The sequence below is a fragment of the Salmo salar genome, chromosome 04, assembly GCF_965601325.2.
Source record: "Salmo salar chromosome 04, fSalSal1, whole genome shotgun sequence".
Lineage (NCBI taxonomy): Eukaryota > Metazoa > Chordata > Actinopteri > Salmoniformes > Salmonidae > Salmo > Salmo salar.
Genome location: NC_138294.1, coordinates 22,671,359 through 22,684,872, shown reverse-complemented (window position 1 = coordinate 22,684,872; position 13,514 = coordinate 22,671,359).

The window sequence follows — 13,514 nt, the reverse complement described above, 5'->3', positions numbered from 1 at the left end:
TCACAATCCACACACACACACACACACACACCACACACACACACACACACACACACACACACACACACACACACACACACACACACACACACACACACACACACACCATTTGGAGTGGAGTAACTCTCTTTCCTAGTATATCATGGTTGAGAATGTCAGCCGGTTGGTTGGTCGCTGTCATCAGCTCCATGATCGGGCTCTGTGACCTCTCTATTACGCCTTTCACAGTGGGGTTAAGAGGAAAAGGTCTCCATTTGGGATCAGTTACGGCTCAGTTGGTCGTGGATGGTCAGGTTTGATCGGTGCTGGGGAAAGGTCAAAGGTTTTCCTCACAGGACTTTAAAGAAGACTCATCTAACTGGCCTTGTAATGTGTGTGTGTCTCAGATTGATTATGCTAACTTTGGGTCCTACATCCATTACATTACATTGGCTGCTGGAGTTTGAAGTCCTTTTTTCAGGCAAGAATTTGATTGGAAAGTTCTAAGAAAACCACTTCTCAGAAAGTCTCAAGAAAACAGCAGTTTATTTCAAAAGGCACAAAGCATGTATGCTGTGTGTAAGGCTCTGATGAGACAGAGAGAAATGCATTGCTGTGCACTTTGGGGAAATCAAATACGCCATGAAGAATAGCTTTGGTGGAAAGCTAGCTACCACCTGCAGCTGAGCTGTAGCTCAGTAGTAATGCTGAGTGCTTCATGTCTCCCAGCTCTGCTAACCAAGATGCAGTCATTCTCAATTCTGTCTGGTGCCCGGCTCCATCTGTGCTCCTTTTGGCTGATTAGATTAACTTAAGGCCCATGTGACACTCTGCTATCTAGGAGAAAGGATGACAAAGGATGCATGCACACGCACACACATTCTCTCCCACGCTCACACACACATATTTGCGTGGAACTTGAATTAACCTGAATAATGAAATTGAAAATAGGCCACCCTCAACTCAGAGAGAGTGAGAGACTGTTTTCAGTGATCTGGACATGTTAGTCTGTTTTCAGTGATCTGTACATGTTAGTCTGTTTTCAGTGATCTGTATGTGTTAGTCTGTTTTCAGTGATCTGGACGTGTTGGTCTGTTTTCAGTGATCTGGACGTGTTGGTCTGTTTTCAGTGATCTGGGCGTGTTGGTCTGTTTTCAGTGATCTGGATGTGTTGGTCTGTTTTCAGTGATCTGGACGTGTTGGTCTGTTTTCAGTGATCTGGACGTGTTGGTCTGTTTTCAGTGATCTGGACGTGTTGGTCTGTTTTCAGTGATCTGGACGTGTTGGTCTGTTTTCAGTGATCTGGACGTGTTGGTCTGTTTTCAGTGATCTGGACGTGTTGGTCTGTTTTCAGTGATCTGGACGTGTTGGTCTGTTTTCAGTGATCTGGACGTGTTGCTCTGTTTTCAGTGATCTGGACGTGTTGCTCTGTTTTCAGTGATCTGGACGTGTTGCTCTGTTTTCAGTGATCTGGACGTGTTGGTCTGTTTTCAGTGATCTGGACGTGTTGGTCTGTTTTCAGTGATCTGGACGTGTTGGTCTGTTTTCAGTGATCTGGACGTGTTGGTCTGTTTTCAGTGATCTGGACGTGTTAGTCAGCAGTGGAGGGTGAGTGAGTCTGCTGCTTTTCAGGAGTCCGGTCACTTCTTCTCCTCCTCATCTCTGCACACGTCAGCTCATGTGGAATCATATTAGGGAGCGCCAGGGTTGAGTGAAATCTCCAGGCATTTTCAATTTCACCCCTCTGGTTCTCTGGTTCTATCGCTTCTACTGGGACTCCTCACACCACCTCCCTTTCTCTCAATCGCTCAGTGTTCACTTTCTTCCCCATTCCCTCTCTCCCTGTTTTTCTTTCTCCCTCTCCTTCACTTTCTCTCCTCCTACATCTCAACCCCATCTCTCTCCATTCCCCCTACCCCACTGTTGTTCTCTTCTCCTCCTTTCCCAGTTGATCAGGGCCCATCTAGGCCAAGTAGTAGATTGATTGCCAGTCTGTGGTGACTGCTAGCCCATCCTGACAGCTTCAAATGACCGTGGCGACCCCGGGTAGCCGACTCGTGTTTTCAGGGGGGGGTTAAGCCTGAGTATGTGACTTAAAAACTGTGACACATTGGGGTTAATGTGATGGAACTTTATTGCTCAAATATCGTGTTTCGGGACTCACTTTTCATTTTTGCCGAGTTTTCTGTCATATCAAAGTAAACAGCTTTAAAGCTAAGTACTATAATTACACTCCGGATAATTAGGCATATGTCTACTGCTTGGCATGATATTGTATCATGCTGAACAATCTCTCCATCTCTTATAGGCAATCTCTGACCTATATTTTATGCATAGGGAGTCTTGCTCACACTCTTCACTCTCTCACTCACTTCACTCTCTCTCACTCAGACAAACACACACACACCATCTCTCTCTCTCTGGAGCTCCTCTCTTTCTCTCCAGTGGGACCATACTGTTGGCTGATAATCCCATTTCTCCTGGCTGACAAAAGCCCTTGTGTCTCTCACACTAATGCTCACATGCACTCAGCCACTTCCCCCTACTTTCTCCCTCACTCGCATTGCACTGCGCTGAATTGTGCAAGCTGTTCGGGGGGGGGGGGATGCCACAGAAATGTATCACACTGTTAAAGAGCTTGGCTGAGAAGACAGAAAGAGCAGCTCACCAACTCCGACCTGTCCCCAAAATGGCTTATTGTTGATGCCTTGGCTGACTTCCCTCCCCATCCACCCGCTGAGACTTTGGAAATAATATTCCCTGTCTATTTGATATTCATCTATTATACATGGTCCATGCCTGTAATCTTGGAAGAGAAGAGAGCTTCTGGTGGTTTAGTGTTGTGTGAGAGCAGAGATGGAGTAAGGCCACTACGACTCTTAATTAATCAAACTCTTAGATGTAAAGTCCCCTGTTTAAGGGTCCTGCGTGGTTCTGGCACCGGTTCCCACCAATATTTCTGCTTATGAATCAATCTGTGAGCCTGTGTGACATAGGATGTGAAATCTGAAACCACTGGAAGATGGGATGTCCCTCCTACCATTTCATTCGCTCATTTGACCGTCCATCAACTCCTGGCTGAACCCTATGTCACAGTGAACCGTGACAAAACACATGTCTGGAATCCTTACATCGTAGTGCAGCAGGAGGGGGTGGTTTCGTCACTGTAGCACGTTCAGAGATCAATTTATAGCCATTAATCAAAAATAACTCGTAGATTTTAAACAAAAAAAACACATTCTATTTGTCATAGATGGACAGGATTAATATGAAATGAAAGGTGAATTCCTAATGAGTTCAGGAAGCCAAGCCAGAGCTCTCTGAGATGTTCACAGCGATGGGGTAGATGTTTTGATCAAGAGAGATCTTTCGGAAATAATAAATATACAAATATGTATTTTACACGTATAAGGAAGGTGAAATCTTATAGTTAGTCAAGTTATAATTGAGATTATACTATATTTAGCGTATAAGTCATTTCAAGCCTTCTGTCACGTCCTGGCCAGTATAAGGGTTAATTGGTATAGTAGTTTGGTCAGGACGTGGCAGAGGGCATTTGTTTTATGTGGTTAGGGGTGGTGTTTTTCTAAAAAGGGTATTTGATTTAAGTATTCCGGGGTTTTTGGGCACTGTTTGATTTTCATGTATTCTATGTTGAGTCTAGTGTGTCTGTTTCTATGTTTGGGGTTCATTGGGGTTGGGACTCTCAGTTGAAGGCAGGTGTTGTCTATTTGCCTTTGATTGAGAGTCCCATATATGAGGGTGTGTTTGTGTTTGTCTTTTGTGGGAGATTGTTTTTGCACTGCGTTAGGATAGCATGCAAAACTGTTGCACTGTCATTGTTTATTGTTTTTGTATAGTGTTCACGTGAGCGATTAATTAAATTCAAAGATGAACACGACATCCGCTGCGTATTGGTCTACATTTTCAGATGACGATTTCGCTATATCGTCAGAAGACGAAGAGAGCCGTGACATCTTCATACAGTGTTGCTGAATAGGAAAATATGTAGTGTAAGCTTGTGTCCTCAAAAGTCACTACATTTATAACTATTACCAGAAATGTTTACCAGAAATGTGAGATTTTAACCTTTCTTGGAGTATGCAGCATTGCTAGTTATTGTTAAATAATTACTTTTGTTGTTACATAGATTACATTTTTCATTACATTTAGTTACATTTAACTGGCTTTAATGCAGCTGGTAACAGTAGAATGGCTAATTGATTGATTGCTCCGTTTCAGACAGGGTTCTCCACTAATGAATAAAGTTGTGTGTGTGTGTGTGTGTGTGTGTGTGTGTGTGTGTATATACAGGCGTGTGGGCATGGGGTGTGTTTCCCACAGTATACGCTTCTAGCATCTGTCAAGTGTGTTGTATTCTACCATCATGTCATGTAATGGCATTATGACTCATGAATTAACAAATGAAATCCGTGCAACTTGTTTTAATTAGTAGACCATTACCATTTCATTGAAAAGGGGTTCATCAGCCCTGCATCGGTTTGAAACTCAACGTGCTGTGATGATAAGACTGCATATAAATGATGGCTCAGTGTCACAATGGTCGTATTGAGTGGACCAAAACGCGCGGGTAAAGTGCTCATCTTCTGTATTTTATTAAAGAAAACACTTAATCAAAATAAACAAATGACAAAAACAGTCCAGTAAGGTGCACAGACTAAACAGGAAACAACCACCCACAAACACAAGTGAAAACAAACACAACTAAATGTGGCCTCCAATTAGAGACAACAACAACCAGCTGCCTCTAATTGGAGGTCATTGCCAAAACTCACATAGAAATAGAAAAGCTAGATTTAAACATAGAAATAGGAAAACTAGAACCTAAACCCAAAATACCCAGACACACAAAACAAACACCCCCCTGCCACGCCCTGACCAACTATAATGACAAATAACCCCTTTTACTGGTCAGGACGTGAAACTCAGTCCCAACAATCTCTACGGGCTTCATCTGTGTCACTCTCTGTGAGCTCTGATCGGTGTAAATCAAATCAAATCAAATGTATTTATAAAGCCCTTTTTACATCAGCAGATGTCACACAGTGCTTATGCAGAAACCCAGCCTAAAACCCCAAACAGCAAGCAATGCAGATCTGGAACACATGTAACCTAAGGAGTAAAGGAGACACGGAAAATAAATCATATTTGTTCAATACTTGAACGTACATTGCGGTCCTTGACCTCCAGCCCCTTCCTCTTGAGTGTTGGGCTGAGCTGTCAATCAAGACGGGCTGTGTCACAAGGCTTGTATAACATGATATGCCCTCCCCTTTGGTCTGCCCCTCCTCCGGTGTTGACAAGACCCAGAGCACATTCACACCCCTTCATACATATTTACACCCACCCACCCACTCACTCCAACATGTCTGTTGAGTAACTTCAGAAGGGCTTGGCTTCTATCGTTTAAGGACAAAGTTGGCATGGCATGTTGTGAACATTGAAAGAGCAGCCGTGATAGCTAATGTCACAGTTTTAGCGTGACCAATGTACGTCAAATGATAATGTGCTAGGATTATTTTTATCTTGTGTGAATGGGACTGAAATGTGATGTGCTGTTGTGTGCTATTCTTGCATTGACTATGTGTTGCAGCTATGAAACTACTTAAACATGTAATATACCTCTCTCACACATAGAAACACTCTTTCATTCTCTCTCTCTCGCTTGCTCTCTCCTGTCTTTCTTCTCTCTCTCTCTCTCTCGCTCTCTCTCCTGTCTTTCTTTTCTCTCTCTCGCTCTCTCTCGCTCTCTCTCTCGCTCTCTCTCTCTCGCTCTCTCTCTCTCGCTCTCTCTCTCCTGTCTTTCTTCTCTCTCGCTCTCTCGCTCTCTCTCCTGTCTTTCTTCTCTCTCTCTCTCTCTCTCGCTCTCTCTCTTGCTCTCTCTCTCTCTCCTGTCTTTCTTCTCTCTCTCTCTCTCGCTCTCTCTCTCGATCTCTCCTCTTCTGTCTATCTTCTTTCTCTCTCTCTCTCTCGATCTCTCTTCTCTTCTATCTTCTTTCTCGCTTTCTCTCTCTCTCGCTCTCTTCTCTCTTTCTCCCTCTCTCTCGCTCTCTCGTTCTCTCGCTCTCTCTCTCGATCTCTCCTCTTCTGTCTGTCTATCTTCTTTCTCTTTCTCTCTCTCTCTCTCTCTCTCTCTCTCGATCTCTCTTCTCTTCTGTCTATCTTTTTTCTCGCTTTCTCTCTCTCTCGCTCTCTTCTCTCTTTCTCCCTCTCCCTCTCGCTCTCTCTCTCTCTCTCTCTCTCTCTCTCTCGCTCTCTTCTGTCTTTCTTCTCTCTCTCGCTCTCTCGCTCTCTCTCTCGATCTCTCCTCTTCTGTCTATCTTCTTTCTCTTTCTCTTTCTCTCTCTCTCTCGATCTCTCTTCTCTTCTGTCTATCTTCTTTCTCGCTTTCTCTCTCTCTCGCTCTCTTCTCTCTTTCTCCCTCTCTCTCGCTCTCTCGCTCTCTCTCTCTCGATCTCTCCTCTTCTGTCTATCTTCTTTCTCTTTCTCTCTCTCTCTCTCTCTCTCTATCTCTCTTCTCTTCTGTCTATCTTCTTTCTCGCTTTCTCTCTCTCTCGCTCTCTTCTCTCTTTCTCCCTCTCCCTCCCTCTCTCTCTCTCTCTCTCTCGCTCTCTTCTGTCTTTCTTCTCTCTCTCTCTCTCTCTCTCTCTCTCTCTCTTTTCAGTCTTTCTCTCGCTCTCTCTCTCTCCTTTCTTTCTTCTCTCTCGCTCTCTCGCTCTCTTCTGTCTTTCTTCTCTCTTTTCTCTGGTTAGAATAGTGATTGTGCTTCTGCCTTGTTAGCTCATATTTCCAGGTCAGGTGTGCTCAATGATTTTAAAAGCCTTTTGGAGAAGGATGATAATTTGCCTCACTATTCCTGTCAGTATCATTAACACTTCAATGTGGGGAGTACATGAAAAACACTTTACGGGAGATACAAGGAATCAACACATTACGCTCAACATCATTAAGCATCATTCTGCCACGCTATAATTACAACAGGGGTTGTTGGGCTTTGACGTTTTTTAAAGGAGCACTAGGTTATTTTGTATTCTGTTCAACTGCTTTAAAGGATATTTAAACTATATTTAGGTATTTGCTTCATTATTCCACTGTTGATGCAGTCCCAAAATGTTTTGCATGTCAACAGTGAAGTTTTCAAGATATAGAACTTTCAAAATACAGAAAGTGTCACAGTATGATGTGTTTTGTATCAACAGTGGACAAAGGAAACAAATAACATTTTGTTTTTTGAGTGGAATTTTCTTTTAACTGTTGTTTGTTTTTGTCTAGAATAAAGAATCACATCGTTTAAGAACCAAATGGAAGCAAACAGAGAAAAACTAGAGATTCTATTGGGCAAATTCAGGTAGGTCCCTCCACGTTTTGTTCCGTTTATGAAACAGAATGGGCGAAATGAATACACCCCTGGTCTATTGATGATACTGTAGTTCTGTCAGCGACGTTCCACAACATTTTGAATGCATTTACATTTGTTTATATTTTAGTCATTTTAGTCAGATGCTGCTATCCAGAGCAACTTACAGTAAGTAGTGAGTGCATACATTTTTATACTGGTCCCCCGTGGGAATAGAACCCACAACCCTGGTGTTGCAAGTGTCATGCTCTACCAACTGAGCCACAAATGAGCCACTTAAGAGTTGTGCACAATCTCACATTCAATTCGTGCATGTACAGTGGTTCTTCCTTTAAAAGTTGCGGCGTACTCCAGCACAGCTTGCGGGCTGCCGCAGAATTCGATGGCATGTTATTTAAGTGTCAGCCATTGTTGCCATTAATGCCAGTTAGTGCTAGTTTCAGTTCATTTCACTCAATTTATGTTAAAATTGAGTGAAATTAAAGACCGAAATTGGTTAAAGAAAATTGTGATAAATAAAAATATATACCAGTTTCATGGACCAAAACATTGACAGATGTGCAAAAATAGATTGCAATATAGTTGGGAAGAGATTTTTGATGTACCGATTCAATGGCACATGCTTTATGAATTAACACGCAATTTTCCATTTATTATAACCTACTGCAGGCCTTAAACCTATGGGTTTAAACTTCTGAATTAATTATTATACTGAAGATAGCAGCCGCCTCTTAATGAGTTCAGAGAGCCGATCTGTTATCTAACGATTATTATTATTATTATTATTATTATTATTATTATTATTACTACTGAATGACAGAGCATGGGGACTGGTCTTGTTGTATCATTTTTCATGGAAAAGAAACACCATTATATTAATACAATTAATTAAGCTCAGTTTCTTAAAATCAATCCCATATACTATGTTCTTACAAAAAAGTTTTTAAATTCTCTTGTACAGCCAATACTAAAAACAGTCAAATGCTTCTCAAAGATGCCCTCTGGTGGTCAAACTAGCACGAACTAGCAACAATGGCTGACACTTAAATAACGTGCCATAGAATTCTGAGGCAGCCTGCAAGCTGTGCTGCAGTACGACACAACTTTTAAAGGAAGAACCACTGTAGGCTTTAATCAAACAACCCAATTCCTTCCACCTGTGTTAGTGAGCTAGTCAGTGGTGATGGCCACCACACAAACAACAGGTCACAATTGAAATAGAAAATGAAACCGCAAATTGCTTTTTACATTCAACAATCCTTTATACGTTAAATTCGAAAATATGTAGGTCTGTTGTTTTTTAAACATTGTCCATGTGTTGGTGAAGCCACTCGTCCGCAAAAGCTAACCCAAAGAACAAGTCACACGGGGCTCATCATGGAGATATGCAAATTAAACTATTCTCAGGCATCTCCTCTCTCTCCTCTCCTCAGTGGTCAGATGGTGGAACTCTTCCTGAGTGATTACTGAGTGCTGAGCCATTCCTAAATTAGAATCTCTAATGCAGTTGGTTTTTGCTAGCCCTCCTGAGCCTGAGCAGAGGGATGGAATGACCAATAACTCTAATGCAATCACTGTCTGTTCCCTAGAGGAAGGATGAGCCTGATCTGAAGATTCTTCTTGGAAAGGTAAGAGTTAGGACATACTCCTATTAAAGCTACACTCTGGCATTCGGGAAAACCACAAAACAACAGCCCAGTCATGTGTTTGTAATGTGTGTATATCAAGAATGAAAATGACCATTGGACAGATTCCCAGACCCCAGACTGTAACTTTAAGTAAGGCTAAGCTATGCTGTATTGGGTGATGGATTGATTTGACTCCTATACCATATTCCACATTGTCTGCACCAACATAACGTGTTTACCCTTCATTTGAATTTGTACTTATTGTATTCATATCTAATTGGTGTCCATGTTATATTGAAACCACATTTTGATTTCCAGGTAAAGTAGTACATTTTCTGATTCAATGGAACCCCAGTGTTGACACTGAATTACATCTGAATGGATTCCGTATTTAAAACTGTGGCTGTATTTGAACTAGGTGGATATAGGCCTATTGCGTGTCCATTGGGGCCCGTAATGTCATTCAGATTGATCAATTGTCAACACAACTGCTTTTTTATTCTCCTACGAAATGGCTGTTCAATAAAACCCCCCTCTTAGTCGACTCCACATTCACGTCTGACTCTATCCTATCTATTAGAAGTCTCAGTCGAATCCAACCCCCTTATCCAGTGTTATTTCATATGCTTCATTTCAGAGTCACACTCCCACAGGCATGGCCATCGAGAAAGAAGCAAGCTGCACATCTTGAAAAGCCCCAGAAAATTGGATTCGTTTTTGGGATGAGCAAGCCGGACAGGAGAGAGGTGAGGAGTAAAAAGCACAGCAGAGTTCACTGAATAGATTCATTCATATACAGTATCACAGGTCTAAATGTAAATTCACTGCTTCCATCCACACAGGGATATTTCTCTTGATATTTCTCCCATAGCAATAGAATCTAATGATTCTATTTCTATGATGTCTCCTGTGGAGTATTGTGTCGTGACGAAGCAGAGATGATTCTGCCTCAACAATGTCGGAGCACGTTCGTTAACTCACTCACTTCGCTGAGGGAACTTCTGACTTCCCACTACACATGCCTCACTCACGCACTCACGCCGTCGCACACGGGATTGAAGGTTCAAACCGCCCATAGCCTATAAAGAGCATGTCACTGTCAATAGCAGAATGCTTTCAATGAGAAAGGTCAGGAACCCCAGGAGCAAGGTCATCCCGTTTCGCTTTTCACATCTGGTGCAACCGATTAACAGAATGAAGGGATGATCAGATGTATACCTGAGCATGAATCCCTGAACCCCATCTCTCAGCATTCCATTCTCGGGATGGAGGGATGGAGAGACGGTGTGATGGGATGGTCTGGGTTGTGTTGTGCTTTGAGGACGCTTCTTTTGTTTATTGTCAGATGTTGTTGATATCTCTTGAGCCTGTCGCAGTCATAGGCTTATAGGTTACCTGTGCAACCTTGATTAAACTGCACTACGGGTATTTGTTTCATCTAATGAAAGTTTATACCGTCGCTAGTTTAGACTATTGTGGTTACCATTATTCTAGGTCCTATATTCTGATTACTTGCATTACTTCCTCGACTAGAGTAGCTTCAGGAAATCCCAACATTGTGTTGGTTATATAAGCAAGCAGCCCTTGGTAAATTTCCCTGGCTTGCTTGCTGGTCCGACCTTGCTGTGGAGGGTCAGAGTTGAATGAAGTATTGAGGTATTGATTGTTTTTAGGTATCTTGTTGAAGGACTGTGACTTTCCCTCTAGTTCCCTGAACCACGGGTCATTGACCCGTGTCTGGCCATTGAGAAATGTGTGGATTCTTCCTTGCATCAATTAGGTATTTATATTCCCCAGAAAAAGGTGCTAACATAGGTTTTTATAGACTTTGATACAGTTGAAATAAATGTACTTAGCAAATTCTATACTTTTTGACCTCTGTTATATCAGAAAGGGTTTTCTTTCATTGGGATGAGTGATCCAGGCAGAGCAAACAGCAGTAACATCGCTCATTTGTTTGGACTAGAAATCCTTTTTGATCCTTGTTATAAATTTATTTTCAAAAGTCTATCAATATGTTGTGTCATTGAGTGGCTGTGCGCACACACACACACACACACACACACACACACACACACACACACACACACACACACACACACACACACACACACACACACTTTGTTCGATGGAAGGAAATAATCTAATCCACTTGATGCAGCAAGCAGGCATGTGTTTGATGTGTTGGGAGAGAGACATATGTTAACCAACTATGATGTACCCACTCCAAGATGAAAGCACATCTAAAATACATGCACGCATTGCATATAGACTAGAGAAAACACCTCATGATGAGCAGAAAAGGGATGTACTGTATGAATCCCCTTGCAAACAGGCCCAGTATGGGTTAAAACAGCCAACAGCCATCTTCATGTTGGCTTTTGATTAGTAAGCACTTGGCAAGAACTGCATGCTGTGTGCATTCATAGGATATTCCTAATTATATATCTTTCATACCCGTAGGTAAATAACAACCCGGGCCACACCTGACTTTCAATAGATTATGGCTGGTCTCCATGGGGATCAGTTGTCACCCACAGGAAAAGCAATAAACATACCACCCACGCCCAGTGTCTGATTAAACAACAATATGCCTAAGACTAACCTGAGGCTATTTCATCCCCCTTTACTAACACACTACTGCAAAGGGAGCCATTGTAGATACGCACAGTGTTCATTTTACACTGCTTGATAACATCTCCCTGTTGTAAACGACCATAAACTGTAGCTCCCCCTCCTAAACCATTGGCCCGTGAAGAAGTTATGACGGAAGATCAGATTTAGTTCCACATTTTGTTTTTATTAATTGCTCCTGAATAATTGATTTGAAAGTTATCCAACTTCACCGAACCAATTAAACTGCAACAAAATCAAACGCCTCAACACATCAATTATTTATAGGTATTCATCTTTTCTGTAAATCCAATAAGCAATCTCATAAAGGCGTTAAGAGATACAGATGCAACAATAAAATGAATCCTCGTATTATTTATCTAGACAAAGCTGAATCACCTTTGGGTTCTTCTACACTAGTTATAAACTTTTAATAATTCATTTAGCAAAGACATTTCTGGAGTGAAGTTCTTGCTACCCATCAACAGATAAACATGTCTTTATGACTCATGAAACTTTGTTTGATAAAATAATCACTTTTCTATGACCATATATAGATAGAATTTGGAAGATTGATTAGGAAGCAGGAGGACCAGGGATGGAACTTTGATTTGAGACGTGGGGGGGGGCACAACTTCTCGTGGGCCCTTCTTTCAAAATGTGTGTGGGGGGAGTAAATGTCCCCCATCCTTCATAGAAATTACGCCCATACAGGAGGTGAGGAACACGTGAAGTAGCTGTTAATCTCACATACTGTTTTACCATTTGATAGCCTGTGGTTAAGTTTTAATTAACTGAATACAGATTAGAAAATTCCCCTTTCCAGATTTCATAATGTGTGTGTGTTTTTAATGCGGTGCAGAATGCAATCACCCTTAAAGGCCCAATGCAGCCATCTTTATATCAATCTCAAATCATTAAGTGCCTTACTGTAATAATTTTCCAATAAATTGTAAAAAAAATAAAAAAAAATAGCTTTTTAGCCAAAAACTATTTCTCAAAAAAAAATTGCTAGGACTGTCTGGGCGTGGTCTGAGTGGGGAGGGGAAAACTTAAAACTAGCGGTTATTGGCAGAGAAGTCTGGAACTCTCTTTGTTATTGGTCTATTAACCAGTTTGCTGCCTGGTAATGTCACCAGGCAAGCCAAAACTCCTCAAAACAGGCTGATTATAAGGTCCTGTGTTGATCCAATTTATTCAAACTTTTACAGAGTTAGTTTCATCAGCAGATGACACAAAACACAGGAAAAACTTCACTTTGCACTGAGTCTTAAACACACTTTTGAAATTGCGAGTGCACTTTATGCGGGAGGGCATTTACATGAGAGGGGTGTTGCATATTTCATGCGTGATTCATTAGAGATATGGATGTGGAACAACATGAATGATGAATATCAAGACCTTTAAATTATACTTCAGGACACGGCAACAAATCATGTAACAGGCCGTCACTGGTTTGTTACACATGAGGAATATTGTTAAGTTAAACATTTTGTAACTCCCGGCCTTGGCTAAACTGGTAAAGTTTGCGTATAATTTTGTCAGTATAGTAAAGTAAGGGCTGGCTTTAGTGTTGAATGCAGCTTAAGACAAGCCAAGTATGATTGGCTTCCTCAGGAAAACTTTAAGTCAAAGAGACTTTTGAGAAGGGGGTAGGGGGGAACCATTATGCTTAGACCACGGCTTTAGTCGTTGCTCCAGGTCATCCGGTTTGAACTGATGGGATGTTCTGACTCTCCTAGCTCCCCTCCTTTTCCCTCCATGCCCCAGCGGTGGTAATCCTGACACACTAGGGTGCACTGATCCCACTCTGGCTCCAGATTTTAACCATGATGCGCACACCCGCCACCTCTCATCTAGGGATGGGTATAGTTAAGATTTTAACGGTATTACTACTCTTACCGATACTGCTTATC